The sequence below is a fragment of the Protopterus annectens genome, chromosome 8.part0 (genome assembly GCF_019279795.1).
Source record: "Protopterus annectens isolate FY-2018-M chromosome 8.part0, PAN1.0, whole genome shotgun sequence".
NCBI lineage: Eukaryota > Metazoa > Chordata > Ceratodontiformes > Protopteridae > Protopterus > Protopterus annectens.
In genome coordinates this window covers 707,499,252-707,512,725 of record NC_056741.1, presented here as the reverse complement: position 1 = coordinate 707,512,725, position 13,474 = coordinate 707,499,252, and positions in this window count along the sequence as shown.

Here is a 13,474-nt window from a genome sequence, read left to right as displayed (position 1 = left end):
CCTCTCTCTTTGCCATGCGCCTCATCTCCTTATACTCATATCTACTTTCTTCATCTCTTTGACAATTCCACTTCTTCTTCGCTAGCCTCTTCCTCTGTATAGTCTCCTGTACTTCCTCATTCCACCACCAGGTCTCCTTGTCCTCCTTCCCCTGTCTAGATGTCACACCAAGCACCTTTCTAGCAGTCTCCCTTACTAGCTCTGCTGCAGTTACCCAGCTATTCGGTAACTCTTCACTGCCTCCCAGTGCCTGTCTTAACTCTTCCCTGAACTCCACCTCACAATCACCCTTTTTTAACCTCCACTATTTAATCCTTGGCACAGCTTTCACACTCCTCCTCTTCTTGATCACCAACGTCATCCTACAGACCACCATTCTATGCTGCTTAACTACACTTTCCCCTGTCATCACTTTACAGTCTCCAATCTCCTTCAGACTGGCCCTCCAACATAGGATATAATCCATCTGTGTGCATCTTCCTCCACTCTTGAACATCACCCTATGCTCCTCCCTCTTCTTAAAATACATATTCACCACAGCCATGTCCATCCTTTTTGCAAAATCCACAATCATCTGACCTTCTGCATTCCTCTCCTTAACACCATACCTACCCATCACTTCCTCATCCCCTCTGTTCACTTCAACAACATGCCCATTGAAGTCCGCTCCAATCCCTAGTCTCTCACCCTTGGGTACACTCACCACCACTAACAAATTACATATTGTCTTTTGATTCTCATTGGATGTGTGATTTTTAAGTCGGGTTTTTAGGTTTGTGGAAAATTTTATGTAATTTATTAGTCTGAAGAAGCTGGAGTATTAACTCCAGTGAAAGCGTTAACTATAATAAATTACAAACTGTTGGAGTGTACTGGGATCCTCTCATTTTGTTGTTTTCTTTGGTTTTGCCGTCAGTTTCTGTTTCTGTCTTTTCAATGGCGAGCGGCTCAGGTTCACCTTCACAACTACTCTTCACTCAAGAGAACGGAACAAGCAATACATCCACTGCTGTCTTGGAAGCGATTGCTGCAGGTGACCTCACTATTCTTGTGCAAGAACTGTTAAAGAAAGTTAAATCTTTATCACAACGCTTGGATGTGGATAATGGGCAGGTGGCACCCACAGGTGTGGGTGCATCTAATGGTTATCGAACTGAGCTGCCCTCACAACTTCCCACAATTTCCAGTGATGGGAACAGAGTTACCTTTTTAGCCCCAAACCAAATGAACGTGGTGAGTGAAGAGAGACTTTTGAGGCCATTGGTGAGGGGCCAACGCCCACACAGTAACATACACAGAATTGGTGATGTTCCGACCACGGAAGCTTTTCTGAGAGAAGCCTCTTTTTTTACCAATATCAGTACCTCGAATGATGGGGCTGTCAACAATAACAATATTACCAACTCCTTAGTGGGGTATCTAATTGAATTTGATCAGAGATTATTTAAATGCAGGAAACTACAACTTGAAGTTTCCTACTTGGAGGAATGCATAAATAAGAAAATTATCCCGAAAGGTTTGTGCCAGTGGCGGTACCCAGTAGGGCTCGTGAACAGATCCCCTTTTCATATGGAGTTGAAGGCTCTGTTTGATAAACAGGGCTTGGAATTCCTCGGCATTTTAATTAAAAATTATTTGGTACAAATTGCATCTCTAAGAGCAGACTTAGAAACATTAGAACAAACCATAACTAATGCAAATGACTATGACAGGTATATGTTTGAACATGCTCAGATCTTTAGCAGCATCAAAGCTAGCCTGACTAAGAACATTGAGACCAAAAACAAGAAAATCTTAAGGGATTTGAATGAATACTCTAAAGGACTTGCCTACCCAGCCCCTCCATCTGTCACCAATGTTTACAATAGCAGAGACAGTGTTGGCCATACAGGTTTACAGGATAATGCAACTAGACTGGATGATTCTGCTAATTGTATGGATGATAATCCAGCTTCCTTGGTCCGCCATAGTGAGTGGATCAGAAATAATCAACAACGGCACATTCCCCAGCAACATGAGCAAACAGCTGGCATGAATTCTGCTGTTTATGGAAATATCAACAACCAGCAGGATTTTCGGTTGAACAACGGTGCAGAACAACACTACCTGAATCGACAAACCAACAACAGGAGGCAGGGTCAGAACAGAAAATGCCAGAATCGGAAGAAGAGATAAGGGAAGATCTTCCACAAATACTAGTAAGTACCGAAGGGGATTTTAAAATTTTCAACATTAGTTCCCTTCGTGTGGATAAGGATATGGTCAACTTTTTCTCCATAGGTCTGACTTTCGTGCCTGATAAGAGGGCTAATTTGGTTAAGACGGTTATTGACCTAAAAATGTTTGTACGCAAGCTGAACCTTTCTTGCCTTATGGGGTCCATTTCAACATTGACTAACAACTTGAGGGTTTCTAGCCTTTTCAATCCACAGTTGCATGAAACTTTAGCTCTATTTGAAAAAGCTTGCGAGATTGATTGTAGAAGGCTGTTGGGTAACAATACTTTGCACTTAAACAAGCATAAGAACATTTCCACTGAAAAATTGCTTTTATTGACTTATTGAATGTATGTAAAGTACGGGTTATGAAACCTGACAAGGGGGGAGGGCTAGTGTTCATGGATCAACATGAATATACAAGGAGAATGCAGTCTGTATTAGATAATGCTGTGTATGAGCAGGTTAGTCTCAATCAAGTTAATGGTGCTTACAGGAGTATAAATAACACCATAAATGACTTGTTCTTGGAAGGGAGCATAGACATTGAAACCTTGCATTATTTAAATATGCCTGCACCTTTTATTCCAACTTTCTTTGGGGCCCCTAAGATCCACAAGGATTGAACCAATCCACCGTTTTGACCGATTGTGGATGGCAGGGGATCCTTCACTTATGCGTGTGCCAAATACGTTGACTCCAGGTTAAAGCCAATAGTTAGATCTGAGCCTCAAATTTGCCATGACTCATGGCATTTTCTTGAGAATGTCAACAATATTGAATATAATGACAGTTTAATTTTTCATCACGGTGGATGTTAAAGATTTGTACACCGTTATTCCTCAGCAACTTGGGTAGAATGGGTTAGAGACTTCCTCCACCTTAAGTGTTTAGATGACAAAGATATTTATGGCATTGAAATGCTCCTAGAGATTGTCCTGACTAACAATTTCTTGTTCTTTGACAACCAGCTCTTCTTACAGAAAAGTGGGGTAGCCATGTGCGCCCCGTGTGGCAGCTGTTTCGCTAATAGCATTATGGCTTACTGGGAAAGAACATATCTATTTAAAAATCTGAAGTTTAGGGAATATGTAGCCTGGTACACTAGATACCAGGATGACATGTTTATAGTATGGAAAGTTGAAGTATCTCTGATCTAACCATTTATAGATGAAATTACAGCACTTACCAACTTCTTAGACTTCACATTTCAAATATAGTGTGAAGAGATAGATTTTCTTGATATTCACCTGACTAAGGATCGCCCGAATATTAGATTCAGGACGACCATCTTCCATAAGCCAACCTATTCTAATGCTTTTCTGCATTTTACAAGCTGCCACCCGCTGCACCAAAAGAAAGCGGTAGCGAAAGGGCAGGCAGTAAGGGCAGCAAGAATGTCTCTGACTTTGTAGATTTTATCACAGAATGTGAATTCTTAAAATCCATGTTTTGTAAGAGGGTCTACCCACTGGCTTTTGTTGAACATATATTTGACGAAGTCATTAACAAAAGATGTTCAGGACATTTTTCTCCTTTGGTGTTTAAAGGGTATGACATAGCCCCCTCTCTACCACAGGTAGATTTAGGTATCAGCCGTACTTGTGAATTAAGTCCTAGACAGGATATTAGATTTTTGACAACTTATTCCTTGGATTCTCAATATATTTGAGAGATTGTTAGTAAAAATTGGGCTTTCATCCAGGGTGACCATTGTCTAAGGAAATCTTTCAGCCAAGTCCCCCACTTAACTTATAGAAGGGGCTTGAACTTGAAAAGTCTGGTTGAGAACCCTAAAAAAACAAGTAAGGGTTGCACAGGTATGAGTAAGTGTGGCAGATGCCACCAATGTAAATTCATTAAAGTAACCAAAAAAATAAAAATTAGACATAAAGAATACTTTTTGGATGGCAAATTTAATTGTGATTCCCAGGGGGTGGTCTATGCAGCGGTGTGTGACTGTTGCGAAGCGTTCTACGTAGGGAAAACCGAAAGAAAGATTAAACAAAGAATTTATGAACACCAATATAACATAAACAACAATGTCATTACTAATGCTTTAGCAAAACACAACTTGGAATTGTCTCTTCATAGGTTTTCGTTTGTAGTGATACAAAAAGTAGAGAGGAAGTTAAGAGGAGGCCCTTGGGAGTTAGAACTGGAGGAAGCAGAGTTATGGCAAATTCGGACAGGAGCCCACACACTACCAGGATTGAACGAGGCACAATCTATAAAATGTCTACTAAAAATGAAAGCACTCGCTAGGTAATGGTGTGCAGATGCCCAACGAATTTAGCTTTAAATTGTATTAATGTCTTAGAGCATTTACAAATACACATTATCAAATTAACACTACCATACTTATATGTATAGTGAAGTTTAAGTATAATAATCACATAATTTAAGATGTCCGGAGAATTTCATTTTATAACATTGCTATCTGTACTATTTTGACAACATGTATGGCAAACTAGGATCTCGTAGTTATTTGACTGAAGTAGTTTGTAATTGTGTAACATGGTAACCATTTATAATATGAAAACATTGTTGCATTAATGCCAAATAGGTCTGCATACATTTTTCTAAATACAAGCTTTGTTTACATAAGAATAGCATTCAGTTTGGTTAGAATGACTAGTATTTCACTAGTTTTTATTCTGTTGCTTTAAACCGAAACAAGTTTGAGTGACATCATTATTGTTTTTTGATTCTCATTGGATGTGTGATTTTTAAGTGGGGTTTTTAAGTTTGTGGAAAATTTTATGTATTTTTTTTAGTCTGAAGAAGCTGGAGTATTAACTCCAGCGAAAGCGCTAACTATAATAAATTACGAACTGTTGGAGTGTACTGGGAGCCTCTCGTTTTGTTATATATTAGTATAACAAAATGGTTATATACAGAGAAATGGATATACAGTGGATATAAAAAGTGTACACACCCCTGTTAAAATGCCAGGTTTTTGTGATATAAATAAATGAGAAAACAATAAATCATTTCAAATCTTTTCCCACCTTTAATGTGACCTATAACCTGTACAATTCAAGTGAAAAACAAACAAATCGGTTAGTGGAAAAATATAAAAAATAAAAAACGTACAATAAGCTGGTTGCATAAGTGTGCACACCCTTAATCTAATACTTTGTTGAAGCACACATTAGCATCAGTTCAACATTACATAAATTACTGAATTCCTACTCCTCCTGAACATCATTCTGCCTGTATTGTTCCCACAATTTCCATTTATTTCTATGTAATTTGCTTCTCTTCTTTTCTAAAGATCCCTCTTCCAGTTCTTTTGTCTCTTTTATAATATTAAGTATTCCAAATACAGATGGTTTGGGTTTTGATTTCCATTTTCTAGTAACTGCTTTTTTGGCAGCCAACAGAATTAAACTTAATAAGGCCTTACTATATATAGGCAATTCAGATTCTGTGTCCCAGCTCAAAAAAACACATCCTTATTTACAGCCATTTGCTCAACTCATGATACCCCTAAAATACATGCTCCTAGACACCTCTTTCTTCACCATCACACCTCTTTTCTTTTGATTCTTCCTACCTGACACAAACAGAAAAGGACATCTCACTGTTGGGGAATATCTTGAGACAGTATGAAGTCTTTTCAGGTTGTAAAATTAATGAAGATAAGACAAAGGCTATAGCTGTAAACTATGTAGCCGCACATGAATTGGTCTGCAATACCCATATTTATGGGACATGATAAAAATTAAGTATTTAGGAGTATGGATTAAAAATGATTCTGTTATGGCAGCTGAAGATATGTGGGAAGATGCTATAAAAGATAATACAAAAACTGAGAAAATGGAAGCTCTCGTTAGGGGATATGGATAGCAAGATACAAGCAGTGAAAATATTTTAGTCCCTTTAGTTGTATACACAGGTCAGGCATATTTTTATCAACCAGAGGAGAAATTGTGAACAATAATTAATAATGAGTTGAAAGAATTTATCTGGGAGGGGAAGAGGGCAAGGGTTAAATGGGATAAGTTAATCCTTCCAACCGAATAAGATGGTTTAGGATTACCCGATTTGAGGGCTTATTGGGGTATTGTAGAGCTACACTGTTAAGGCTTATATACACAAAACAATCAGAAAGCTACAATTCAATGTGGAAAGGGATGATGCTGAAATGGGGGGATTTGAGAAATAAGGAGAGAGTGGCATTTTGGAAGCAGATCCTTATGGTGAATAACAACATCCATACAGAATATTATATTCATGTAAGTATCAGAAAGTACCCTAAGAATTAAGCCAACACAAGAATGGAGAAAGGAGATTTTAATAACAGGGATGACTGCAATTTGGAGTACAGAGAAAATGCAAGAGGGGGCTGGAATTTATTGGAGAAAACTGGCAAAGGAACCAATGTAATGGGAGGAATTAACTATAAAGGGAAAGTTAATAAAATGGCAAGAGTCCAAGAAGAGATTTGGACTGCACGCAAGAGACTGCCTTCCCTATCAGGGATTGATATCCAAGTACAGGAAAAGAGAAAGGGAAGGGGGGACCTTAAGTGAAAGACCTTTGCTGGTAGTGTTTTTAGTTGACTCTAGAACAGAAGCTGCTATTAAAAAAGGGATAAATAGTAGGGCGTATAACATATTGCACAGTAACTATAGGAATCAAACAGAGGAGGTTAGAAAAAAATGAGAAGAGACATTGGATAAGCAATTTACAAGGAAACAAGGAGAAGGCATATATATGGCTCTCAAGTATGCAATAAAGTCTAGATGATTTAGGAGTTTTGCTTAGAATTGTTTGCATATGTATTTTTGGGTCGTAGTTGCTTGATCGAAATTACATTTTAATCAAAATGAAATGTCTGAGAAAACCAACTAAACCGAAACTGCACTGCACTGAACCACAACACACCAAAAAAAAAAAAAAAATACAAGCAACTAGGACCCATATTTTTATACTCCAAGCAGATTCCAAAGAATTTTTCCTCAGGTAGATAACAAATGTTGGAGGTGTGATGAGGAAGAAAGAAGTAACTGATTACATATATTTTGAGAGTGCAATGAGTTGACAGACATCAAAAATTCCCTACACTGTACTCAGTCAGAAATATTGGGTGAACACATTTTTTGAGCTAGGGTACACAATCTGAATTGCCTAGACATAGTAAGGCCTTGCGATGTTTAATTCTTGCGACTGCGAAAAAAGCAATTACTAGAAAATGGAAATCAAAGTCTTAATCAACTGCATTTGAAGTATTGGCTATTGTAGCAGAGATAAAAGAAATGGAAGTGGGATCTTTAGAAAAGGTTAGGCACATTACATAAAAAAATGGAAACTGTAAGAACAATACACGCATAATAATGTTTTTGAGGAGGAGGAGTGAGATTTAAGGGAAGACAGGAACTGAGCAATTTATGCCATGTTGGATTGATGATAGTGATAGTTATACAAAAAACAATATATGTGATGTATAACATTTGTAAGTGGCAACATATTAATATGGTTTATTTTTATATATAAAATATGTATATTTGCCTATATCTTAAGTGATAATGCAATAAAGGTGTTATTTTGTCTATACCTGAAAGGTTCTTTACGTTCCAAGATAATAGCATAGCCATTATGATAAAAAGGTAATGTTCCTTCCTATTTAAATGACAGTTTTTTGAATGTGTATTTCCAACTTTTGTGCTACATGCACATGAATGTTTGGCAGACTGATCTTTTGTACAGGTGTTTCTTCTCATCTCCATATTAACCTATGTCACATTTTTCCAAGACTTTTTGTTTTTGATGAAAGCCTTCAGACACTAAATACATTTTTCAAACATCCCCATTCACAATTAACTTAGAACACACTATGCACATCTTCAAAATAAATAATGCTATAGCCCACCACATAGGAACAGTTGTCCCAATTGACAGCTGCGCCCACAGGCATTACCTAACCAACAATTAACGTTACCAGTGCTAAAGATCATGCTACAGCTTGCGTTCCCACTTACACTGATTGTTGTCTGATCTTTTCTTATCTGTGTTCCTCTCCCAGATGCAAAAAACAGATTGCATGCTTTCAGAAAACATTTACTTTTAGCCCTAAGAGAAAGTGTACTGCCTATCTTTAAATAAAACGTAATTGTACACTGTTCTTTTAAATGCATTAAAGTATTAAGGGTGCTAGGGAGGCCTTCTGGAAAAAAATAGTCTAAAAGCAGCTGGATACAGTAGCTTGAATCTCACACCTGCCTCTCCACATTCCCTGATTGCTGGGATAAATCTGCTTCTCTTCTGCCTGGTGTATAATGAATAACCATTTTCTCTGCTGGCTCCAATTTTCAATCCTTTACACTTCTTCATAGGTTCATAGGTTCATAGGTGTGTACTAGGCTAATGGCCCTGAAGCCTTTACAAACCTAGCCCATAGACGTGCTCTGGCATTGTGTTGCCTGACGTTAGTTCCCAGTGCCTGTATCAATTAGAGCCACTGGAGTGCTCCCTGGGGTGAACTTTCTATTTCCCATCCACTCATCAAAGTTTCTCTTGAAGAGGGTCAGTGAGGTGCTCTGTTTGACATGTATGGGAAGTCTATTCCAGAGCATGGGCAGTCTCTTGGTTATAAACCTGTCCCTTCAGCATGTTCTGTTGATTATGGTATTGAGGTTACGGTCTCTGGAGCATTTGGTGTGGCGGGATTGGGATTTCTTTAGATGTAGCATTTCTAACAGAGCTGGGTCAGACATGGCTTTGTAAGTCAAGCAGAGATCACCTTTTAGTAGACGATATGAGACAGAGCATAGCTGGAGTTTTTTGAGTCTATCCATGTAGGACATCTGTTTAAGGCTTAGGATCCTCTTCGTGAAGTATTTTTGTGGCCTTTCCAGCTGTTGCATGTGTCTAGTGAGGTACATGCCAAATGGGGCATTATACTCAATGACTGGCCTAATGAGGGAAGAGTAGAGAGAGATGATGACCTCTTTCTTCCTGGATGCAAAACCCTTAGTAATGAGATGTGCCACATAGAAGGACTTTCTGACCACAGTGGCAATGTGGTGATCGAAGGAGAGGTTGCTGTCAATCTGTGTCCCCAGTTCTCACTAATTACCACATCAATGGGAGCCCACTGAACACTGAAGGCATTATAAGAGATCTGGGGACACATCTCTCTCTACTCTTCCCTCATTAGGCCAGTCATTGAGTATAATGCCCCATTTGGCATGTACCTCACTAGACACATGCAACAGCTGGAAAGGCCACAAAATGCCTTCAGTGTTCAGTGGGCTCCCATCGATGTGGTAATTAGTGAGAACTGAGTTTTTCCCGAAGGGGATGATGACACATTTTTTGGCATTAAGCATAAGGCCATGGTTTCGACACCAGTCATTGGTCTCAGTGAGGCCTTTTTGTAGGATGTCTACATCATTTGCAGTGTTAATAATGGCTCCCAGGTTGCAGTCATCTGTGAACCTTGAGAGCTAGAGTCCCTCTGTGTTGGCCTGGACTTCTGAGAAGTATATGCCAAACAGGAGAGGACCCAGGACCGATCCCTGTGGGACTCCACAAGTGACTGGTCGGCAGTCTGACTTGGATTTCCACTACTTTCACAGTGTGGGTTCTATTCTGTGAGCCAGTTTTCAACCCACCTAGTGATATAGGGGTTGATGCCTAGTTTGGTGAGTTTATCAATAATTTTTGAGTGGGGAATGGTATCAAAGGCCTTTTTCAGATCGAGGTAGGCTGTATGAACTGCCTTGCCCTCATCCACAGCTCTGGTGACTGACTGAAAGTAGTCAAACAGGTTGATCAGGCATGATCTACCTTTCACAAAACCAAATTGCGTGGGATCTACAGTTTGGATATTCCCTATATTCTTGTTAATTAGGTCCATGATGATGTGCTCCATAGCCTTACATATCAGACTCATCATAATGGGGTGATAATTCCCAGGGTCTGTAATCACTCCGCCTTTATGGAGAGGGATGACTGTAGCAGTGCACCATTTGGTAGGGACAAAGCCTGAGGTGAGGCTGTGATTGAACAGGACACACAGATGTGGTGCCAGTTCACTTTGTAGTTCATGTAGAACACATTCAGGGATATTGTCAGGTCCCATGGAAGCTGTATTCTTGGCCTTGGACAATGCAGCTTTAATCTGTGCTGCAGTAATAATGGGTACCTGGCATTCCTCCAGTATTGTGAATGGTTCTTTAGGGGGGAGAGAGGGGTAAAGTTGGCAATGAATCTGTCGACCAGTATGTTGGCAATATCTGTTGGCTCAGTATAAGAGGTACCATACTCAGAGCAAACCAGGGTATTGCCATGGAGAATCTTGATATAACTATAGAAGGTTTTGTGGTTGCTTTTAGTGTCTGCCACAATTCTGCCTTCATAGCTGGCTTTAGAGGTTTTGATGAGGGATCTCAACTTTTTGTTGAGGCTAATAAGAGAGTTTTTTCAGTCTTGGGACTTCAACTTTTTCTGCAGCAATTTCTTCCTTCTGTTGTAGAGTTTATTAATGGCAGTAGACCACCATATTGGCTTCCCTTTTTTTGGAGGAGAGCATCTTGGTTCAGGCTAGTTACATGCATTTATGTACTTGTTCGTACAGTGCATTGGTGTATGATTTGGGAGTCATGCATCTGTTTTCCATTGACATGGGTGCTGTAAAGTTAGCAACCTCTGTTTTTAGGAGCCCAAAGTCAGCTTTGGAGAAGTTTTTCATGGTGGTTACCTTTGCAGGAGGTGTGGGTGAGATGTGGACTTCCATGATGATTAGTTTGTGGTTGGATCTAACCAGGGAGGAATTGACTATTGGTGTAGAGCAACGGTTGCCCATGTTAGTAATAACCAGGTCAAGGATGTTGATTCCTCTAGTGGGGTAAGAATGAGCTGGTACAGGGCTTTGGAATTTATGAATTCTAGGAAGCATTGGGCCAGTGTATTGGTGCATGAGTAGTTTTCCCAGTTCATGGAGGGGTAGTTAAAGTCACCTAGCATGAGAGTGTTGGTTTGGACCCTAATAGTTTCCAGGGTGCTTAGGAACATGGATTGAGAGTCTTGGGACTCGACCTGAATCACTGTCTTGCCTAATATTAGTTGTACCTGAAGTATCTCAGATGCATTATGCTGGGCTACTAGTCTGGAGGTGTGTATATATTTTATGAATATGGAGACACCACCACCTTTGGAGCTTTAGTCCATGTTCTGGGGCCGAAAGGTGTGGAATGAGTTATAGCCTGGTAACACAGGGGTGCTTTCTGCTGCTTTAAAACAGGTCTCTGTTACAGCACAAATGTTGATGCTCTCCATTTTGAGGAGTGCTTCAAGCAAGTTCATCTTGAGATTTAGATTTCTAACGCTAAGCAGCATGACCCTCAGGTTGCATTTATTTATAGCTGTTATGGTGGTAATTTGGTCTTTGGAACATCGCCTAAAAAAGGCACTACAGGGGTGGCAAGAGCCTTAGCTAATATCCGGAAACCCAGGGGTGACAGATGCAGACCATCTCTGGCAAAGCATTGAGGTCTGTCAATCATGTCATCCCAAGCTGACAGATACTGGATCTCCTTAGAATGACACCAAAAACCTAGCCAATTGTTGAAGTCAATCATTTTCTGCTTGTACTACGGTATACTTCTGGGCAATGGTAGGATGCTGCTCAGGGCTAGGGTCATACCTGCCTGGGCCACATAATCCGAGAGCTCCTCCATGTCTCTTTTCATGTAGTCCAGGGAGGTGCATCTCAGGTCATTCACACCCGCATGGTCAGTGACAGAGTCATACTTGTACTTGTTGTGGAGTGACCTGAGTGTGTCTGTTATGTGTTGGATTCTGGCACCTGATAGACAGCAGACTCTTACCTTCTCTTTATTCAACCTAGTGAGTGGAACATCAGTGTGCCTCACTATCGAGTCACCTATGATTAGTGTATTGGGCAAGCTGTTTTGCCATAGGGGCCTAGGTTGAGGGGCACACTGTGTAGGTGAGCTATTTGTCTTGTGGTTTGTGCTGTGTTGTGGTGGTCGAGTGCATTTCTACCTTGGAGGTCTCTGCTGTTTGGGTAGATTTTGATTGAGAGCCTCCGCAAAGGTGGGTGTGTGGTTTGTGTTTTTATGTGAGAGATGTGATGGTGGAGGGATATGTGTTGTGTGTGGTGTGGTGCAGATGTTGACCTTCTCCTCTTGATCAGCCATTCCAGTCATGGCTTGAGAGTGCATGACTTCCAATTTGGATATATAAGTGCATCTCTCACAAGTCTGAGTGTTGGGAGGTAAGAGGAGAGGGTTACCTGTGTACATGAGGCAGTTGCTACACTGCCTCAGAATGCCCAAGTTTGCCAGGTTAATAGGAGAAAGCACAGGGAACTGACCTTTAGACATGCCAGGAGAGATGGTCATTATTACTAAGTACTGAAGCTGTTTCCTTATATATCCATTTTACAGGAAAAATGTCCCTCAAGGTGTCTGAGTCTGTACAGAGCACTGCCAAACACTTGATGGGAAACTAATACGTAGACCCTGAAAATTTAAGGATGAGGTATTTAGGCAGATATTCGGAAGTTAGAAAGAAATCAATCAGTACTTACTGAAAAATAAAGAATTAGCTTGTCAAGAATGATGAAAAGGGGGGAGTTGCATGAATGGCTATTGCCTTGTCATTACTAATGCTGGTCTCAGCACAGCTTCACTCTAGTGAGATACAATACTCCTTTGCTTCTTCTCTCACCAGAAGCAAAATGTTAGCACCAATCCCAAGAAGAGAAGCAGGCCACGGCCTGTTTGGTGATCCACAGTCTTGTCCCAGATGATGCAATGGTCTGCAGGCTTGTAGCCTTTTTCTTGGTAGATGCCTTGAATAGCAACCAGACAAATCAGGTACGTTAAGCACAAACACTCACTCTCCAACCAGAAAGAGTCAGGAATCTACATTTTTGTCAGAATAAACTATTTCTGGTATGCTTGCATTTTTACTAATATAGATATTGGTTGCTTTCTCATAGCCAGGTTTACAGCATACACTTGATGTGCCCTTTCAATTAACAAATCCTGCTGTGGAATACCAGTCCAGTTGCTTATTTGTGCTTTCATAAAATTAATACAGTCTGTTATAGGTTCTTAGGTAAGACTAGGCTAGCTACTCTTGCAGGCCATTTTAAGTCTAGCCAATTTCCCTTTTTGTGCACTAAATACCTATCCATTTGATTATAGATTGGCCATACCCATCCAGTGGTTGATAATTATATATTACCCATAATAAGAATAACTGGGATCATATTATAT